The 22,135-nt window shown below is 42.2% G+C and overlaps 1 long non-coding RNA gene across 2 annotated transcripts in view; it reads right to left on the reverse strand.

Annotated features, from left to right (window-relative positions):
* Positions 1-22,135, reverse strand: part of LOC137642847 (uncharacterized) — a 60,463-nt gene that overhangs the window by 24,593 nt on the left and 13,735 nt on the right. Inside the window, exons 1-2 of one of the 2 annotated variants that reach the window (XR_011044897.1) lie at positions 22,020-22,106; positions 3,603-3,786 (exon numbers count right to left, since the gene is read on the reverse strand). This is a non-coding gene — a long non-coding RNA (uncharacterized lncRNA). Of the gene's footprint in view, positions 1-3,602; positions 3,787-22,019; positions 22,107-22,135 lie in introns of those variants that run through there. The other variant, XR_011044898.1, reaches the window with a different exon arrangement.

The raw sequence follows: 22,135 nt of genomic DNA on the forward strand, positions 1-22,135 counted from the left end.
ATCCTTCTCCTATACTATCTTTCAATCTTGGGCCTGTAAAATAGTAGAGAATGTCCTCAATTTACAAATGTAACAGGTTCCAAAAAGCTGATGATAATTCAAATTATGTTAAATTTTGGCCTAATGTAGGATTCACTCAACTCACATGTCTACAATTTTCAGCTGCAAAGGTAAAGAAATTTTTTTTTATTACTGTATTTCCTGATGAACTTTTGACACCATCTAAAATTTATGATTTCAGTTGGAAATTGTCTATCTCTGAATGTTTGTTCATTAAGTTAAGGACCTTCAGTATATTAATAACAAATACAGAAGTTCTATCTTGTTATGATACTAGGCCAACACATCAGGCATTGGGATTGAAAAACCAGTTTGTCCCTTTGATAACTCAACCTAGTAGTCGATCATGACCTTTCTGTTACCCTTCACTGAGGTCGGAGCTGAAACTGCTGTTAAAATTATGGGTCTGTTACTAAAGGTGACCTCGATGAATGCCTCAGGACAATTCAGTCAAGTCCTCATAATACCTTTTAAATCTGTTGGACCCAATACACTTCACAGACAATTTGCATTAAAAACTATATATATTTTTTTTGTCTTTTTCAGAAATCAAAAAAAATATGATACAATAAAAATCTATTAATTTCATTTTTTAGATGGATTAAACAATTATATTGCTCTATACATTGCATTTATTTAATATTAAATTCAATACTCAATGCAACCAACGTTGTGATCATCACAAATAAAAAATCTGATCTATAACCAATTTTTTTTAGCGAGACAGATTTGCACCCACTCACAGCGGTGCCATTTTAGCTCGGAAATGTTTCCTGATTGCTGATTGGTTGGACAAGATAATTCTAACCAATCAGCGCTCAGGAAACTTTTCCAAACTAAAAGGGCACCCCTGCGAGTCGGTGCAAATGCGCCTCATTAAAACAAATTAAAACAAATTGACTATAGGTTACCCACTTCCTCATTTCCTTTCTAATACTGTCTTCCCTCTTTAAATCAACTATCCGAGACAACCTGGGTATGCCGGGGAGAGGCAATAATTAGATGCTGGGAGCAATGCATCATATTATTACTAACTAAGCTACAACCCTAGTTGGAAAAGCAGGATGCTATAAGCCCGAGGGCTCCAAATAGAAAATAGCCCAGTGAGGAAAGAAAATTCAAAAGGAATAGTATGCCCGAGTGTACCTTCAAGAAAGAAAACTCTAACCCAAGACAGTGGAAGACCATGATAAAGAGGCTATGGCACTACCAAAGACTAGAGAACAATGATTTAATATTGGAGTGTTTTCTATAAGAGCTGCTTCCCATAGGTAAAGTGTCTTCTATCCTTACGGCAATAGTTTAAAATTGGCATGTCCTTTTCCTACAAGAGCTGCTTACCATGGCTAAAGTCTTCTACTCTTTCTACCTGGTAGAAAGTAGTCATAAATAAATGTCTGGTAGATAAAAAGTTCAACCAAACTATTGATTCCAATCTATAGCTTGTATAGGACTAATTTTGGAGTTTTTTTCTTGTGTAGAGAAAATAATTAAATCTAATGTAATACTGATTCCAATATATTAGTTCGTACGAGGCTGGTTTGGATGTTTGTTTTACATGAAGAGAAAATAAAGGAATCATAAGGTTACAATTGGTAGGTAGTAGGTTGGCCAGGGTGGCACCAGTCGCCCGTTGAGATACTACTGCTAGTGTTATGGGGTCCATTGACTGGCCAGACAGTACTGCATTGGATCCTTCTCTCTGGTAACGGTTCTTTCCCTTTGCCTACACATACACCGAATAGTCTGGCCTATTCTTTACAGATTCTCCTCTGTCCTCATTCACTTGACAACACTGAGATTACCAAACAATTCTTCTTCACCCAAGGGATTAACTACTGCAATGTAATTGTCCAGTGGTTATTTTTCTCTTGGCAAGGGTAGAAGAGACTCTTTAGCTATGGTAAGCAGCTCTTCTAGGAGAAGGACACTCCAAAATCAAATCATTGTTCTCTAGTCTTGGGTAGTGCCATAGCCTCTGTACCATGGTCTTCCACTGTCTTGGGTTAGAGTTCTCTTGCTTGAGGGTACACTCGGGCACACTTTTCTATCTCGTTTCTCTTCCTCTTGTTCTGTTAAAGTTTTTATGGTATATAAAGAAAGTATTTATTTTAATGTTAGTATTCTTAAGATATTTTATTTATCCTGGTTTTCTTTCCTCACTGGGCTATTTTCACTGTTGGAGCTTATAGCATTCTACTTTTCCAACTAGGGTTGTAGCATAGCAAGTAATAATAATATAATAAAAAAAGATCTAAGTGATTTAAGATCAATACATGACATCACTTTTTCATACATCCACATGAAATATGTTCAATTGTTAATGTTTGACGCAACAGGAGCATTAGTTAAATGGCCATATTCAAGCCAAGAGTATTGGAAAACTTAATTCCTTCTGAGGTACCAGGTTATAAATATCTTGATTTAAATTAAGTCTGTAATTCATTGGAAATATTTTCGATAACAAATAAGCCTTTCCTACTGTGGATCATTTGTACTTTACCCTATGGTATGAAACTCATGCAAAAGCACGTCATTAGCTTTTAGAGAATTTGGGCCATACGGCCGGCCATTCTGGTCTAAGGTCACTCAACAGCCAGGGAAAAATGAGGGGGGAACACTGCAGTTGCTTTAAGATGAGTCAAGACAGTAGCAAACTGACAATATTGAAAAGAAATCGCAATGACTAACTAGCGGGACAATCAATAAGAGCTTACAGTATTTCGTAACCTTGACCTTCATATGTATTAATTTATGTGGATTTTCATACACTTGAATATGAACCAAGTTTGAAGTCTCTGTGACAATGTCCAAAGTTATGGTTGATTACATGAATTGGACATTTTGCTTGACCGTGACCCTGACCATCCAAAATTAAATAATTTCCAGCTTTTTACATAACAATCCCTGGAAGTTTTATTATTCTTCTATTAAAATTGTGGCCAGGAAGCTGTTCACAAACAAACGGGCAAAAACATAACCACCTTTCAACTTCACTGGCAGAGATAAATATCACAAGAATAATATAACTTGGGTACATATCTATGTGCATCTTTCCCTAATCATTTAACTATGCTGTGTAGTACAGAATTTTGCACTTCTCACAAGTAACTCAACCTTGATTTAGTACGACTCAATCCAGGCTTGATAGCTTTAACATTTTCTGCAACATTTCCCATATACACCAGTAACAACATAACTTTATCATTAACTTTATAGCCAAAGGAAACTAACTAGTACTTAATTATGTGCTGTAGTAATACTGTAGCATTTGGATACAAGGCTATACATTACTGTATCATGAAACAATGGGAGCACAATCAACCCACAGAATTTTACAATGGCTCCACTACTGTAGCCTACAGTATGTGACTGTAACAGCATCATGACAAGTTATAAGGTACAAATCATTCAACCAGACTAATTTTGGCTAATCCATAGTTGCATATTAGTAATTAAAAATGGAAACTACAAGATGGTCGCTTAATGAAAGTGATGAGTTTCTCAAGAGCTACATCAATAATTTATCTCGTGGCACGTACCTCGGTAACTCGTTCGCCTGGCATTCACATGGCAGCAGATTGATACCAGGCAGGGACCAAGAGTTTAATCCGTCTACTGGGGAGGATACTGCTGTGGCTGGTCACCACAGTGGGTTGGGCTTGCCCAAACATTCTTGTGTGCATCTCTCCGGATGTTACAGGAACTGACACCAGATACCTCTACCTTTTAAAGAACCAAGAGATGGCTAAACTCATGAAAAACACACAAAGACTATGACTAAATTAATTTGTTACACAAGGTTAACTTTAACATGCAAGAAACTTTGAAAATGCAGGCATTAAATGGTTTAATAAAACATGTAGTGAACCTAATGGTTTAACCTTGATTCTTGCAATGTCAAACAAGCAGTTATGCCACTTTGAAATAAGATATAAAATTAGCAAGACACCCTTATTAAACCTATTCCTGAAATAGCTTACAAAGAAGGATACAGATTCAGGTACTGTTATTAGATACTATGAAAAATGTTATTTTCATTAGTAAAATAAATTTTTGAATATACTTACCCGATAATCATGTAGCTGTCAACTCCGTTGCCCGACAGAATTCTACGGAAGGGATACGCCAGCGATCGCTATACAAGAGGGGGGTGTACTCACAAGCGCCACCTGTGGCCAGGTACTGCAGTACTTCTTGTTGACACCACCTCAATTTTTCCTCGGTCCACTGGTTCTATGGGGAGGAAGGGTGGGTCAATTAAATCATGATTATCGGGTAAGTATATTCAAAAATTTATTTTACTAATGAAAATAACATTTTTCAATATTAATCTTACCCGATAATCATGTAGCTGATTCACACCCAGGGAGGTGGGTGAAAACCAGTGTACATGTATATCAAGAAGCTAAGTATCCCGTATTTCATATTATCAGTTATTCAAAATAACAATGAAATTATAAGTACCTGGTAAGGAAGTCGACTTGAGCCATTACTCTGCCTTAAATAAGTTCGTCTTCCTTACTGAGCGCAGCGTTCCTCTTAGGAGGCTGAACAACTCTAAGGTGCTGAAGTATCAAGGGCTGCAACCCATACTAAAGGACCTCATCACAACCTTTAACCTCGGCGCTTCTCAAGAAAGAATTGACCACCCGCCAAATCAACAAGGATGTGGAAGGCTTCTTAGCCGACCGTACAACCCATAAAAAGTATTCAAGAGAAAGGTTAAAAGGTTATGGGATTATGGGAATGTAGTGGCTGAGCCCCCGCCTACTACTGCATTCGTTGCTACGAATGGTCCCAGGGTGTAGCAGTACTCGTAAAGAGACTGGACATCTTTGAGATAGAATGATGCGAACACTGACTTGCTTCTCCAATAGGTTGCATCCATAACACTCTGCAGAGAACGGTTCTGTTTGAAGGCCACTGAAGTAGCCACAGCTCCCACTTCATGTGTCCTTACCTTCAGCAAAGCAAGGTCTTCTTCCTTCAGATGAGAATGTGCTTCCCTAATCAGAAGCCTGAATAGTAAGAAACTGAGTTCTTAGACCTTGGAAAAGAAGGTTTCTTGATAGCACACCATAAGGCTTCTGATTGTCCTCGTAAAGGTTAAGACCTTTTTAGATAGTACCTAAGAGCTCTAACTGGGCAAAGTACTCTCTCCAGTTCATTCCCCACCAAGTTGGACAGGCTTGGGATCTCGAACGACTTAGGCCAAGGACGTGAAGGAAGCTCGTTTAGCAAAAACCGAGCTGCAAGGAACATGTAGCCGTTTCAGATGTGAAAACAATGATCCTGCTGAAGGCGTGGATCTCACTTACTCTTTTAGCTGTTGTCAAGCACACGAGGAAAAGAGTTTTTAATGTGAGGTCCTAAAAAGAGGCTGATTGGAGAGGTTCAAATCTTGATGACATAAGGAACCTTAGGATCACGTCTAGATTCCAGCCTGGAGTGGACAACAGACGTTCCTTTGAGGTCTCAAAAGACCTAGGGAGGTCCTGTAGATCTTTGTTGGTGGAAAGATCAAAGCCTCTGTGGCGGAAAACCGCTGCCAACATACTTCTGTAACCCTTGATCGTAGGAGCTGAAAGGGATCTTACTTTCCTTAGATGTAACAGGAAGTCAGCAATCTGGGTTACAGTGGTACTGGTTGAGGAAACTGCATTGGTCTTGTACCAGCTACGGAAGACTTCCCCTTGAGACTGATAGATTCTGAGAGTGGATGTTCTCCTTGCTCTGGCAATCGCTCTGGCTGCCTCCTTCGAAAAGCCCCTAGCTCTTGAGAGTCTTTCGAAAGTCTGAAGGCAGTCAGACGAAGAGCGTGGAGGTTTGGGTGTACCTTCTTTACGTGAGGTTGACGTAGAAGGTTCACTCCTAGAGGAAGAGTCCTGGGAATGTCGACCAGCCATTGCAGTACCTCTATGAACCATTCTCTCGCGGGCCAGAGCGGAGCCAACCAACGTCAGCCGTGTCCCTTTGCGAGAGGAGAACTTCTGAAGTACCCTGTTGACAATCTTGAACGGCGGGAATGCATACAGGTCGAGATGGGACCAATCCAGCAGAAAAGCATCCACGTGAACTGCTGCTGGGTCTGGAATCGGAGAACAATACAACAGGAGTCTCTAGGTTATCGAGGTAGCGAACAGATCTATGGTTGGCTGACCCCACAGGGCCCAAAGTCTGCTGCAAACATTCTTGTGAAGGGTCCACTCTGTGGGGATGACCTGACCCTTCCGGCTGAGGCGATCTGCCATGACATTCATACCGCCCTGAATGAACCTCGTTACCAGCGTGAGCTTTCGATCTTTTGACCAGATGAGGAGGTCCCTTGCGATCTAGAACAACTTCCACGAAAGAGTCCCTCCCTGCTTGAAGATGTAAGCCAGGGCTGTGGTGTTGTCAGAGTCCACCTCCACCACCTTGTTAAGCTGGAGGGACTTGAAGTTTATCAAGGCTAGAAGAACCGCCAACAACTCCTTGCAATTGATGTGAAGTGTCCTTTGCTCCTGATTCCATGTTCCCGAGCATTCCTGTCCGTCCAAAGTCGCACCCCAGCCCGTGTCTGATGCGTCCGAGAGGAGACGGCGGTCGGGTTTCTGAACAGCCAAAGGTAGACTTCCTTGAGAAGAAAGCTGTTCTTACACCACGCGAGAGAAGACCTCCTCTCTTCGGAAACAGGAACTGAGACCGTCTCTAGCGTCATGTCCTTTATCCAGTGAGCAGCTAGATGATACTGAAGGGGGGGGAGGTGGAGTCTCCCTAACACGATGAACAGGGCCAGCGATGAAAGTGTCCCTGTTAGACTCATCCACTACCTGACTGAGCATCGGTTCCTTCTCAGCATGCTCTGGATGCATTCTAGGGCTTGGAAGATCCTTGGGGCCGACGGAAAAGCCCGAAAAGCTCGACTCTGAAGATCCATACCCAGGTAGACAATGGTCTGGGATGGGACGAGCTGAGACTCCTCAAAATTGACCAGGAGGCCCAGTTCCTTGGTCAGATCCATAGTCCATCTGAGAATCTCCAGCCGGGGCGACTTGTGGGAGCTCTTAAAAGCCAGTCGTCTGACGGAGCCGGACACAAGATCATGGTACTGCTGCACAGTCTGTGAACTGTCAACCATGGGGAAGCGAGGAAGTACAGTGACAACCCGAAGCTGTCTAGACTGTCTGGGTCGTACAGACAACTCTTTATCGGGTTGCTGAGGTTGCCGCACTGCGTCACAACAAGTCACTTCTGCTGGTTGTTGAACGTCTTCCCAGTGACACACTGACTCCGTAAACAAAAAATCCTCTAACAAGGACTAAGCTTGGACTGCATGTCTTGCAACACAGCTCAAGGTCTATGGGAGCAGGTGTGGTAACAGACGGGGTTAGCGACTGAAGTGGAACCATTACCTTCCCTGGAAGCATGTTATGCTTAAATAAAAGTCCATAGGAGGCTACGCAGCTAAAGGCTCCTCTCCAAATGACAGAGTCCTCAAGGGAATATCAGAAGGAGGGAGAAAAGCACTTTCTCATCTACAGGGACCATATCCGAGAAAAGCTAAGTTCTCTCAGTGAGGGTTTCACTGGTGCAAAAGCAGCAAACTAGAAGGCAACGTTATGAAACTGCTTGACAGTCTAGTGAGTTGGCAACAACCAAAGATGTGTGACTGAGAAGCATGCGGTAAGGTATGCAGAGCATGCTGTATGCAGAGCATGCTGTATGTAGAGCATGCTGTATGCAGAGCATGCTGTATGTAGAGCATGCTGTAAGGTAAGCAGAGCATGTTGCATGGCGTGTAACATTTCTCAGAAATTCCATGACCAGTGCTAGATTGAGTAATATCGCATTACTGTCCATTGAAAGTGCACGTGCCGAGGGAATTGATTTAGACTGTTTTGTTGATGAATTTGATAGCCGGCATGATAATCGTAGAATTAAGCTGCACTAAATATACGTACTATAATCTACTTCACCTCAGGAAAGGGAAACTCGCCCTGTTGGCAACACTGCATTACTTCATGCATGCTTGCATGGGGTTTAAATATCAACATAATATTTACATTACATTCATAACTCATGATTCATTTTTGTTTTGAAGATATTTTGCCATATTTTGCGATTTTGTTAAAAATATATTGCAAGGAATACATATATATTTTTTATATAAGTAATACGAATAACCTCCATTATCATAATGTTTGTGTAGGCATACATGTATATGATTACAAATGCAAGTTATGAAAGTAATGAGGAGTTATTATTGTCATTTGTTATTTCAAAGTTGAATGGGAAGAGGCTCAAGTTGAGGAGAAAGTGGCAGATGCATGCGTTGAGGTGGCTGACTCATAGCATGAGGTTCCTGCCTCAAGAGTTGCGCTTGCCTCAAGGGTTGAGGTGGCTGCGCAGAGAGAGGCTCTTGACTCACGAGTTGAGGTTCTTGAGGTGTGAGCTGCGAGAGTTGAGGTAGCGGCTGCGCAGAACGCAGTTCCTGTCTCACGAGTTGAGGTTCCTGAGGAGCTAGCCTCAAGAGTTGAGGCTCTCGCCTTGAGGAAAGTTGAGGTAGCAGCTGCGAGAGCTGAGGTGGCTGCCTCAAGGATGGTAGAGGTTGTCGTACCTCAAAAGGTTGTTGCCTCGAAGATGGTCTAACTGCAAGAAAATCTTGCCTCAAGGCATAAGACTCCTGCTCCCATTGTTGAGGTTGCCTTAAGGAAGGTTGAGGTTGCTGCACAACGCTGGTAACTGGCAACTCCGAACGCGGTAAGGTAGCTTGAGGAACCTCAACTTCGTACGCCTGGCAGACTGGACTGCGGTGAGGCGGAGCGCTCGCAGGAGGAGGTGTAACCTTCTCAGCCTGAAACTCACGCATTAAGACCGCAAGCTGCGACTGCATGGACTGCAGCAAAGTCATCTTGGGATCAACAGACGATAAGGTCTGTTGAGGCAAAGCCTTAACAGAAGATGAGGTCTGTTGAGGCATCGCCTTACCTCTCTTAGGAGGTGTGCAGTCACCTGATGACTGCGGAGAGTCAGAGCTAACCCAATGACTGCATCCGGGTTGTTGAACTCTAGAGGTCTGGACTTTACGTTTAAGAGGTCTTGAGACCTGAGTCCAGCGTTTTCTCCCCGAAATTTCTTCTGCAGACGAGCAAAATAAGGGCTCAATCGTCTGCGGGTGGGAGTGACGGTCTCTGTAAGACACGCCCGCAACCACCGAGGATACTTCTGTGCGCCGATCAAGGCCTGCCGAACCCTTTTGCCCTTCGACATTGCTTCTCCCCTGGGCTTGGGAGCTTGCAAGAGGTCCCGGACTGGGAGGACGACTGGCACGCACAGAAGTACCCTCACGCACAACACTGACACACTTTGCGCTAATCACTTATCACTTTTGATTTTCTGTTTGCACTTATTTCACTGAACTCGAAACTTTAAGTGGTTTGTTGTACCTGAAACACGCAATTCTATCCTTCCTTAAAAGTTAGTAATTGCGAAAACAGAATTACAATGTAACAGAAAAATCTAATGAAAGATAAATAATTCAGTGGCTGGAAAGAGACTAAACACTAGATCAAATAAACTACGTTTAAAATCTCTCACCGCATAAAGCTTGAGAACAAGAATAAAACTCTAGAAACGTTTACCTTCTTCCCCTAAAGAGACTAGGGAGAAGAGCAAAAACGATAACAACGTTACTCGCTTGAACGAAACGTTTATCCAGCTCTCTCTCCCTCCGTCTCTATCTCTCTCTCTCTCTCTCTCTTGACTTAGAACCTGAGAGAAGAGCCCAATCATATATATCGTTAAAAACATATTTTTGTTAAAGGAAAAAAACTGAAATATTTCCCAAATAAAAAGTTCCTTTATTAGAATTAAAACCATTAAGCTAAGAAAGAATGAACAAAACGCTAGAAACGGTTACTCTTACTGCAACGTGACACCGTGAAAATTCTCTCTCTATCGTAACGATAGAGCGCAAGTTGAACGTTCTGAACGTCAACAACTGCAGAGACAAAACAAAACGTTAGTTCAACTTTGAAAACAGTACGAGACTATCAAAGAAATTCTTTCAAAAACATTAAAATAGCATAATATGTTAACAGGTAAAACCGAAATGACGGGCTCAATGTTAATTAACTTCGGTACCAAGAAAAGACCGCCTACTATTAGGAAAGGTCGAATATAAACAAATATAAAAATTAATTTTAATAAGTTTATAATAAAAGGAAGTTAATCGAAGAGGCCTATAAAAGGCGGAGAGATATAAAATAAATCTATAACTTTTGTTAAAAATTAAGAAAGAGAGTCTATACTCTCTTAGACACCAACACTTCCGTCTAAGGGAAGGGTCGGCCATTTAAAAGTGAAAGAGAGTTCATACTCTCTTCGTCACCATAATTAATCAAATTAATTCCAAAAGCTAGCTAAGCTAATGATAAAACTTCCTGAATAGCGAAAGCTAAACTCTAGAGCAAATACATCACCAAATCGTGAGCAAAAAACTCCAGAATCAACAGCGTATCCATGTAGGTCTAGCCGGAGGCACGACAGAGGAAAAATTGAGGTGGTGTCAACAAGAAGTACTGCAGTACCTGGCCACAGGTGGCGCTTGTGAGTACACCCCCCTCTTGTATAGCGATCGCTGGCGTATCCCTTCCGTAGAATTCTGTCGGGCAACGGAGTTGACAGCTACATGATTATCGGGTAAGATTAATATTGAAAAGTTATCTTTACATATCGATTACAAATTTGGGTTAATGTCTAGGAGAGGGCCGCATGAAGATATCACTGATATTCAATTTATTTTTACTAGAATATGTAGGAATGTATGTGTATAATGGTATACCAGTGAGATAATTTAGTGAAAATCAATAATAGTCGAAATATCGACGATCAAACTCACGCATCTCTTGTCTTCTTCCCAAATTTTTCTAAGTCTGTTGTTATTGTTGACTGTGTCTTATTTTTTCTCAAATGAGCCCTGTAACCACTATAATCCGCAGACAAACTAGTCCACTATGACGTCTTCACGTTTGGCCAATCACAGTGCGACAATACATTTTCTTCCCCAATGACGTCTTCACGTTTGGCCAATCACAGTGCGACAATACTTTTTCTTACCCATCACAGTGCGACAATACATTTTCTTACCCAGCCATTTTATTTCGTTCCTAGACATCGAGGCCGTAGCAAGCACGTCATCTGATATTGCACAAGAAGTTGAAATTCCATCTTCTTGTCCTGACTGTTTCCTAAGTTACAATAAAATTGTTCTTACTTATTCGGGGTTATATTGAAAAACTAGTGGATTTGTGCCAGACACACAATTTAATTTTACAAAATAAAAATTGTCCTGCATGTCAGGGAACCTTCGCAACGGCTTCACGTTTTCCTCAAAGCAGCAGCACATCTTTATCAACCAACAGGTTAAGGTAAGCTTCATTAATTTATGGAGTATATTATAATGGTGATAGTATAACGATGTATACAGCAGTACCATCACTTTGGATTTGGTTTGATGGATGTGTTAGGTAGTGTCCTTAAGGGGGGGTCCGGTAGGGGTACAGGACTATTAGGCTAGGTTAGGTGGGTGTATTAGGTTCGGTGGTGCCCTGAAAATCACTGTGGCCTTAAGGGGGGGTCGCGGGGGGGGTCGCAGGGGGGTCGCGGGGGGGTCGCAGGGGGGTCGCGGGGGGGTCGCAGGGGGGTCGCAGGGGGGGCAAAGCCCCCCCCGGTAGGCCTAGGTAGGGGTACAGGCCCCCCAGGGTAGGTTAGTTGGTTGTATTAGGTTTGGTAGTGCCCTGAAAAATCACTTTTCTTATCCTCCCCCCACCCAAAAACCCCGCTTCCCACTGGGGTCCCCCATAATTGTAGTAGTAGGTTTATGCTTACATTTTGTGTGTAAGAGTTAAGTCTTAGTTTCTTTTTTATTCATTTCCTCATGTTTCTATGCACTGTGCAACAATAATCTGGTTGTTTTTTGCCGTTTTTCGTCGTTAATACTTGAAAAACGGGTGTGGCCTTCTCCTAGACATTTACCCAAATTTGATAAGTTGTTTTAAATTTTACATGGTTACAGTGTTTAAAATGTTATTTTCATTAGTAAAATAAATTTTTGAATATACTTACCCGATAATCATGTAGCTGTCAACTCCGTTGCCCGACAGAATTCTACGGAAGGGATACGCCAGCGATCGCTATACAAGAGGGGGGTGTACTCACAAGCGCCACCTGTGGCCAGGTACTGCAGTACTTCTTGTTGACACCACCTCAATTTTTCCTCGGTCCACTGGTTCTATGGGGAGGAAGGGTGGGTCAATTAAATCATGATTATCGGGTAAGTATATTCAAAAATTTATTTTACTAATGAAAATAACATTTTTCAATATTAAACTTACCCGATAATCATGTAGCTGATTCACACCCAGGGAGGTGGGTGAAAACCAGTGTACATGTATATCAAGAAGCTAAGTATCCCGTATTTCATATTATCAGTTATTCAAAATAACAATGAAATTACAAGTACCTGGTAAGGAAGTCGACTTGAGCCATTACTCTGCCTTAAATAAGTTCGTCTTCCTTACTGAGCGCAGCGTTCCTCTTAGGAGGCTGAACAACTCTAAGGTGCTGAAGTATCAAGGGCTGCAACCCATACTAAAGGACCTCATCACAACCTTTAACCTCGGCGCTTCTCAAGAAAGAATTGACCACCCGCCAAATCAACAAGGATGTGGAAGGCTTCTTAGCCGACCGTACAACCCATAAAAAGTATTCAAGAGAAAGGTTAAAAGGTTATGGGATTATGGGAATGTAGTGGCTGAGCCCTCGCCTACTACTGCATTCGTTGCTACGAATGGTCCCAGGGTGTAGCAGTACTCGTAAAGAGACTGGACATCTTTGAGATAGAATGATGCGAACACTGACTTGCTTCTCCAATAGGTTGCATCCATAACACTCTGCAGAGAATGGTTCTGTTTGAAGGCCACTGAAGTAGCCACAGCTCCCACTTCATGTGTCCTTACCTTCAGCAAAGCAAGGTCTTCTTCCTTCAGATGAGAATGTGCTTCCCTAATCAGAAGCCTGAATATTAAGAAACTGAGTTCTTAGAACTTGGGAAAGAAGGTTTCTTGATAGCACACCATAAGGCTTCTGATTGTCCTCGTAAAGGTTAAGACCTTTTTAGATAGTACCTAAGAGCTCTAACTGGGCAAAGTACTCTCTCCAGTTCATTCCCCACCAAGTTGGACAGGCTTGGGATCTCGAACGACTTAGGCCAAGGACGTGAAGGAAGCTCGTTTAGCAAAAACCGAGCTGCAAGGAACATGTAGCCGTTTCAGATGTGAAAACAATGATCCTGCTGAAGGCGTGGATCTCACTTACTCTTTTAGCTGTTGTCAAGCACACGAGGAAAAGAGTTTTTAATGTGAGGTCCTAAAAAGAGGCTGATTGGAGAGGTTCAAATCTTGATGACATAAGGAACCTTAGGACCACGTCTAGATTCCAGCCTGGAGTGGACAACCGACGTTCCTTTGAGGTCTCAAAAGACCTAGGGAGGTCCTGTAGATCTTTGTTGGTGGAAAGATCCAAGCCTCTGTGGCGGAAAACCGCTGCCAACATACTTCTGTAACCCTTGATCGTAGGAGCTGAAAAGGATCTTACTTTCCTTAGATGTAACAGGAAGTCAGCAATCTGGGTTACAGTGGTACTGGTTGAGGAAACTGCATTGGTCTTGTACCAGCTACGGAAGACTTCCCCTTGAGACTGATAGATTCTGAGAGTGGATGTTCTCCTTGCTCTGGCAAACGCTCTGGCTGCCTCCTTCGAAAAGCCCCTAGCTCTTGAGAGTCTTTCGAAAGTCTGAAGGCAGTCAGACGAAGAGCGTGGAGGTTTGGGTGTACCTTCTTTACGTGAGGTTGACGTAGAAGGTTCACTCCTAGAGGAAGAGTCCTGGGAATGTCGACCAGCCATTGCAGTACCTCTATGAACCATTCTCTCGCGGGCCAGAGCGGAGCCAATCCACGTCAGCCGTGTCCCTTTGCGAGAGGAGAACTTCTGAAGTACCCTGTTGACAATCTTGAACGGCGGGAATGCATACAGGTCGAGATGGGACCAATCCAGCAGAAAAGCATCCACGTGAACTGCTGCTGGGTCTGGAATCGGAGAACAATACAACAGGAGTCTCTAGGTTATCGAGGTAGCGAACAGATCTATGGTTGGCTGACCCCACAGGGCCCAAAGTCTGCTGCAAACACTCTTGTGAAGGGTCCACTCTGTGGGGATGACCTGACCCTTCCGGCTGAGGCGATCTGCCATGACATTCATACCACCCTGAATGAACCTCGTTACCAGCGTGAGCTTTCGATCTTTTGACCAGATGAGGAGGTCCCTTGCGATCTAGAACAACTTCCACGAAAGAGTCCCTCCCTGCTTGAAGATGTAAGCCAGGGCTGTGGTGTTGTCAGAGTCCACCTCCACCACCTTGTTAAGCTGGAGGGACTTGAAGTTTATCAAGGCCAGAAGAACCGCCAACTACTCCTTGCAATTGATGTGAAGTGTCCTTTGCTCCTGATTCCATGTTCCCGAGCATTCCTGTCCGTCCAAAGTCGCACCCCAGCCCGTGTCTGATGCGTCCGAGAGGAGACGGCGGTCGGGTTTCTGAACAGCCAAATGTAGACTTCCTTGAGAAGAAAGCTGTTCTTACACCACGCGAGAGAAGACCTCCTCTCTTCGGAAACAGGAACTGAGACCGTCTCTAGCGTCATGTCCTTTATCCAGTGAGCAGCTAGATGATACTGAAGGGGGGGGGAGGAGGAGTCTCCCTAACACGATGAACAGTGCCAGCGATGAAAGTGTCCCTGTTAGACTCATCCACTTCCTGACTGAGCATCGGTTCCTTCTCAGCATGCTCTGGATGCATTCTAGGGCTTGGAAGATCCTTGGGGCCGACGGAAAAGCCCGAAAAGCTCGACTCTGAAGATCCATACCCAGGTAGACAATGGTCTGGGATGGGACGAGCTGAGACTCCTCAAAATTGACCAGGAGGCCCAGTTCCTTGGTCAGATCCATAGTCCATCTGAGAATCTCCAGACAGCAACGACTTGTGGGAGCTCTTAAAAGCCAGTCGTCTGACGGAGCCGGACACAAGATCATGGTACTGCTGCACAGTCTGTGAACTGTCAACCATGGGGAAGCGAGGAAGTACAGTGACAACCCGAAGCTGTCTAGACTGTCTGGGTCGTATAGACAACTCCTTATCGGGTTGCTGAGGTTGCCGCACTGCGTCACAACAAGTCACTTCTGCTGGTTGTTGAACGTCTTCCCAGTGACACACTGACTCCGTAAACAAAAAATCCTCTAACAAGGACTAAGCTTGGACTGCATGTCTTGCAACACAGCTCAAGGTCTATGGGAGCAGGTGTGGTAACAGACGGGGTTAGCGACTGAAGTGGAACCATTACCTTCCCTGGAAGCATGTTATGCTTAAATAAAAGTCCATAGGAGGCTACGCAGCTAAAGGCTCCTCTCCAAATGACAGAGTCCTCAAGGGAATATCAGAAGGAGGGAGAAAAGCACTTTCTCATCTACAGGGACCATATCCGAGAAAAGCTAAGTTCTCTCAGTGAGGGTTTCACTGGTGCAAAAGCAGCAGACTAGAAGGCAACGTTATGAAACTGCTTGACAGTCTAGTGAGTTGGCAACAACCAAAGATGTGTGACTGAGAAGCATGCGGTAAGGTATGCAGAGCATGCTGTATGCAGAGCATGCTGTATGTAGAGCATGCTGTAAGAGAAGCAGAGCATGTTGCATGGCGTGTAACATTTCTCAGAAATTCCATGACCAGTGCTAGATTGAGTAATATCGCATTACTGTCCATTGAAAGTGTACGTGCCGAGGGAATTGATTTAGACTGTTTTGTTGATGAATTTGATAGCCGGCATGATAATCGTAGAATTAAGCTGCACTAAATATACGATCTATAATCTACTTCACCTCAGGACAGGGAAACTCGCCCTGTTGGCAACACTGCATTACTTCATGCATGCTTGCATGGGGTTTTAATATCAACATAATATTTACATTACATTCATAACTCATGATTCATTTTTGTTTTGAAGATATTTTGCCATATTTGCGATTTGTTAAAAATATATTGCAAGGAATACATATATATTTTTTTATTTAAGTAATACGAATAACCTCCATTATCATAATGTTTGTGTAGGCATACATGTATATGATTACAAATGCAAGTTATGAAAGTAATGAGGTGTTATTATTGTCATTTGTTATTTCAAAGTTGAATGGGAAGAGGCTCAAGTTGAGGAGAAAGTGGCAGATGCATGCGTTGAGGTGGCTGACTCATAGCATGAGGTTCCTGTCTCAAGAGTTGCGCTTGCCTCAAGGGTTGAGGTGGCTGCGCAGAGAGAGGCTCTTGACTCACGAGTTGAGGTTCTTGAGGTGTGAGCTGCGAGAGTTGAGGTAGCGGCTGCGCAGAACGCAGTTCCTGTCTCACGAGTTGAGGTTCCTGAGGAGCTAGCCTCAAGAGTTGAGGCTCTCGCCTTGAGGAAAGTTGAGGTAGCAGCTGCGAGAGCTGAGGTGGCTGCCTCAAGGATGGTAGAGGTTGTCTTACCTCAAAAGGTTGTAGCCTCGAAGATGGTCTAACTGCAAGAAAATCTTGCCTCAAGGCATAAGACTCCTGCTCCCATTGTTGAGGTTGCCTTAAGGAAGGTTAAGGTTGCTGCACAACGCTGGTAACTGGCAACTCCGAACGCGGTAAGGTAGCTTGAGGAACCTCAACTTCGTACGCCTGGCAGACTGGACTGCGGTGAGGCGGAGCGCTCGCAGGAGGAGGTGTAACCTTCTCAGCCTGAAACTCACGCATTAAGACCGCAAGCTGCGACTGCATGGACTGCAGCAAAGTCATCTTGGGATCAACAGACGATAAGGTCTGTTGAGGCAAAGCCTTAACAGAAGATGAGGTCTGTTGAGGCATCGCCTTACCTCTCTTAGGAGGTGTGCAGTCACCTGATGACTGCGGAGAGTCAGAGCTAACCCAATGACTGCATCTGGGTTGTTGAACTCTAGAGGTCTGGACTTTACGTTTAAGAGGTCTTGAGACCTGAGTCCAGCGTTTTCTCCCCGAAATTTCTTCTGCAGACGAGCAAAATAAGGGCTCAATCGTCTGCGGGTGGGAGTGACGGTCTCTGTAAGACACACCCGCAACCACCGAGGATACTTCTGTGCGCCGATCAAGGCCTGCCGAACCCTTTTGCCCTTCGACATTGCTTCTCCCCTGGGCTTGGGAGCTTGCAAGAGGTCCCGGACTGGGAGGACGACTGGCACGCACAGAAGTACCCTCACGCACAACACTGACACACTTTGCGCTAATCACTTATCACTTTTGATTTTCTGTTTGCACTTATTTCACTGAACTCGAAACTTTAAGTGGTTTGTACCTGAAACACGCAATTCTATCCTTCCTTAAAAGTTAGTAATTGCGAAAACAGAATTACAATGTAACAGAAAAATCTAATGAAAGATAAATAATTCAGTGGCTGGAAAGAGACTAAACACTAGATCAAATAAACTACGTTTAAAATCTCTCACCACATAAAGCTTGAGAACAAGAATAAAACTCTAGAAACGTTTACCTTCTTCCCCTAAAGAGACTAGGGAGAAGAGCAAAAACGATAACAACGTTACTCGCTTGAACGAAACGTTTATCCAGCTCTCTCTCCCTCCGTCTCTATCTCTCTCTCTCTCTCTCTCTTGACTTAGAACCTGAGAGAAGAGCCCAATCATATATATCGTTAAAACATATTATTGTTAAAGGAAAAAAAACTGAAATATTTCCCAAATAAAAAGTTCCTTTATTAGAATTAAAACCATTAAGCTAAGAAAGAATGAACAAAACGCTAGAAACGGTTACTCTTACTGCAACGTGACACCGTGAAAATTCTCTCTCTATCGTAACGATAGAGCGCAAGTTGAACGTTCTGAACGTCAACAACTGCAGAGACAAAACAAAACGTTAGTTCAACTTTGAAAACAGTACGAGACTATCAAAGAAATTCTTTCAAAAACATTAAAATAGCATAATATGTTAACAGGTAAAACCGAAATGACGGGCTCAATGTTAATTAACTTCGGTACCAAGAAAAGACCGCCTACTATTAGGAAAGGTCGAATATAAACAAATATAAAAATTAATTTTAATAAGTTTATAATAAAAGGAAGTTAATCGAAGAGGCCTATAAAAGGCGGAGAGATAAAAAATAAATCTATAACTTTTGTTAAGCAAAATTAAGAAAGAGAGTCTATACTCTCTTAGACACCAACACTTCCGTCTAAGGGAAGGGTCGGCCATTTAAAGGTGAAAGAGAGTTCATACTCTCTTCGTCACCATAATTAATCAAATTAATTCCAAAAGCTAGCTAAGCTAATAATAAAACTTCCTGAATAGCGAAAGCTGAAATCTTAGAGCAATACTTCACCAAAAACCGTGAACAAGACTCCAAAATTATAAGCGTATCCATGAACGTCTTGCCGGAAGCACGACAGAGGAAAAATTGAGGTGGTGTCAACAAGAAGTACTGCAGTACCTGGCCACAGGTGGCGCTTGTGAGTACACCCCCCTCTTGTATAGCGATCGCTGGCGTATCCCTTCCGTAGAATTCTGTCGGGCAACGGAGTTGACAGCTACATGATTATCGGGTAAGTTTAATATTGAAAAACTACAATTGAAAAAAAAAAAAAAAACCATAATTTTAATCAGAAATTCTAAGAAAAATATACCGTTCTCAGCAGTATTTCAGTAAAATACAGTTGACCGGATTGTTACCTTACTTTTTTTTATTATCTTTTATGGATTGGTGACTGTAATACATACATATACTGTACCAAGGCAATTCCCCCAATTTTGGGGGGTAGCCGACATCAAAGAAATGAAACAAATAAGGGGACCTCTCCTCTCTACATTCCTCCCAGCCTGACAAGGGACTCAACTGAGTTCACCTGGTACTGCTAGGGTGCCACAGCCCACCCTCCCACGTTATCAACCACAGATGAAGCTTCATAACGCTGAATCCCCTACTGCTGCTACCTCCGCGGTCATCCAAGCACCGGAGGAAGCAGCACGGCCTACCAGAACTGCGTCACAATCGCTCGCCATTCACTCATATTTCTAGCACGCTCTCTTGCCTCTCTCACATCTATCCTCCTATCACCCAGAACTTTCTTCACTCAGACTGTAATCTCACCCCTTTATGTCAATATATGTTTTTAAAACAGTAAATGCCTAGCAAAATTTATTCCAGGATTTTCACTTTTTTTGTTACGGCAAATTTATAACAGTGTACGTAGCTAGGACAGAAGGACTAAATACTTTCAAAATTCAAAGCCATCAGTTTACATTACTTTGGCATACATAGCCTGTGCACCATTCATAGACAATTCAACTTTGTATGTAGCCCACAGTACTCAAGTACTTTTATTGACCCCTTAAATCATTGTTCATGCTTAACAATTTCTTTCTATCATATTTTTCCTGGAAACCCAATTTCACTTGAAAAAGTAATTCACCTACTTAAAATTACCCTTTTCATTATCGACGAAACCTGACGACGTCTAATCTCTATAACAGGAAACCCATGGTTTCTATTCTATCCAACCTTAACCCTTTTACCCCCAGGCTATTTGGAAATTTCCAACCCTTAACCCCCAAGGGAGTTATTTTTTTCCCAGCACATTTTGCAGTATATTTTTTTTAGATTACTCTAACAGCCTTAATTTTGGTCATAGAGAGGTCAGGTTGGTCTCATTCTCTTGGAAAATACCGGAATTTTCTCAAAATATTATCAAAAATATGAAAAAAAAAATTTTAGAGCATTTTTTTGCAAGGACGTACCGTTACGTCCATGGGGGTAAAGGGATGGCTTTTGTGAAACGTACCAGTACGTCCATGGGGGTAAAGGGATGGCTTTTGTGAAACGTACCAGTACGTCCATGGGGGTAAAGGGATGGCTTTTGTGAAACGTACCAGTACGTCCTTTGGGGGTAAAAGGGTTAACACTTGCACAAATTTGTTAATCATAGCCAGCTGCCACGTTATCTAATTTATATTGAAACATATATCGCCATCTGTGAAACTATTCAACCTAAGGTTTTGTCAAGGTAACAGGTGTCTCCAAGGTTGTGAAATTTCTTAACCTAGTGTACCTATACGTTTTAAAGAGGAATACTTGGCCTCGGTTAAAAGTTTCTTAACCTAGTGTACCTATACGTTTTAAAGAGGAACACTTGGCCTCGGTTAACAGTTTCTTAACCTAGTGTACCTATACGTTTTAAAAAGGAACACTTGGCCTCGGTTAAAAGTTTCTTAACCTAGTGTACCTATAAGTTTTAAAGAGGAACACTTGGCCTCGGTTAAAAGTTTCTTAACCTAGTGTACCTATACGTTTTAAAGAGGAACACTTGGCCTCGGTTAAAAGTTTCTTAACCTAGTGTACCTGTACGTTTTAAAGAGGAACACTTGGCCTCGGTTAAAAGTTTCTTAACCTAGTGTACCTATACGTTTTAAAGAGGAACACTTGGCCTCGGTTAAAAGTTTCTTAACCTAGTGTACCTATACGTTTTAAAGAGGAACACTTGGCCTCGGTTAAAAGTTTCTTAACCTAGTGTACCTGTACGTTTTAAAGAGGAACACTTGACCTCAGTTAAAAATTTCTTAACCTACTGTACCTGTACGTTTTAAAGAGGAATACTTGGCCTCAGTTAAAAATTTCTTAACCTACTGTACCTATACGTTTTAAAGAGGAATACTTGACCTCAGTTAAAATTTCTTAACCTACTGTACCTATACATTTTAAAGAGGAATACTTGGCCTCAGTTAAATCACGGTAAGACCACATCGTAACGTCTATTTTGCGAGGTACCCAAATTGAGGTTCCGAACATACTTTCATTTAGAAAAAATATATTTGAAGGCTTTGTGAAAACTTTGTTATCTTAAATATGAAAAAATTACAGGTGTATTTATTCGCTTTTTACACAAATGTCAATAAATCTCTGTACAACCGAAAAAAGAATAATTTATGAAAAAGATCCAATATGACTTTCTTTTAAAGGGAGATGTGAGTAAGGAGCCCTTGATAAGTGAACACAATATTAAGAAAACCCTGCCATAAGCCCAAGGACTCCAACAGAGAAAAATAGCCCAGTGAGGAAAGGATCTACGGAAATAACTAAACTATACAAAAAATCATGAACAATTAAAATATAGAGAAAAGTAACATTAAAACAGATCTTTTTATAATAAAAAAAAAACTATTCTTAACATTAGGGGTTTGAAAATAAAGGAGTAATGGGGCATGAGTCATCATACATACACCCTGAATGCCTTAAATAGTGGACCTCAATACGCTGCCTGGAACAAATGAGCATTAAAATGTTATTATGCAAGCGAAGCAAAGACCATTCTGAATTGGTGTATAGAAAACGGTCCTCAATAGAACTACCTCAAAGGCAGTGACTCAGTAGGGTGGATTCACCCAGTTATATTAGCACGAAATACAATTAGGTTAAGTTTTCTTGTAGTTTCGTTGATTTCTGCCCCTTTCTTCATCTACTATTTTTCATTTTCGCTGTCAACACCGATTCCCACCAAGGGACCGAATTAGGACCCCATTACTACTGGGATACGGAAGGTGGTAGATTTCAGAACAAGTTAAAACTACAAGAAAAATACTTTATGAAAAAATATAGAACAGGTGGTCGCTGATAAATAAACATGACCTCGCCCTGGCACAAAATCTGAAGCAATTTCCGTAAAATAAGTGTTTTACATGACATAAAACTTTGTGGTTTCAGAAAAGTTTTGACACGGTCACAGTTTCTGTAATAACCACTGCATAAAGAAAAAGCATTTAGCAGAAGGCATGTTATGTATATGATATAATTAAAAACTGGGAAATAACTCACATTTTATTTATCTTTGAAGGTTAGCAGGGAGAAAAAGAAGTCTAGAGGTTCCGGACACAAACAAACCCCCGCCATGTTGGAACTTCGTGACTTCGAGAGTTAGTGTTGCCAGATGA

This window comes from Palaemon carinicauda, chromosome 6, assembly GCF_036898095.1.
Source record: "Palaemon carinicauda isolate YSFRI2023 chromosome 6, ASM3689809v2, whole genome shotgun sequence".
NCBI lineage: Eukaryota > Metazoa > Arthropoda > Malacostraca > Decapoda > Palaemonidae > Palaemon > Palaemon carinicauda.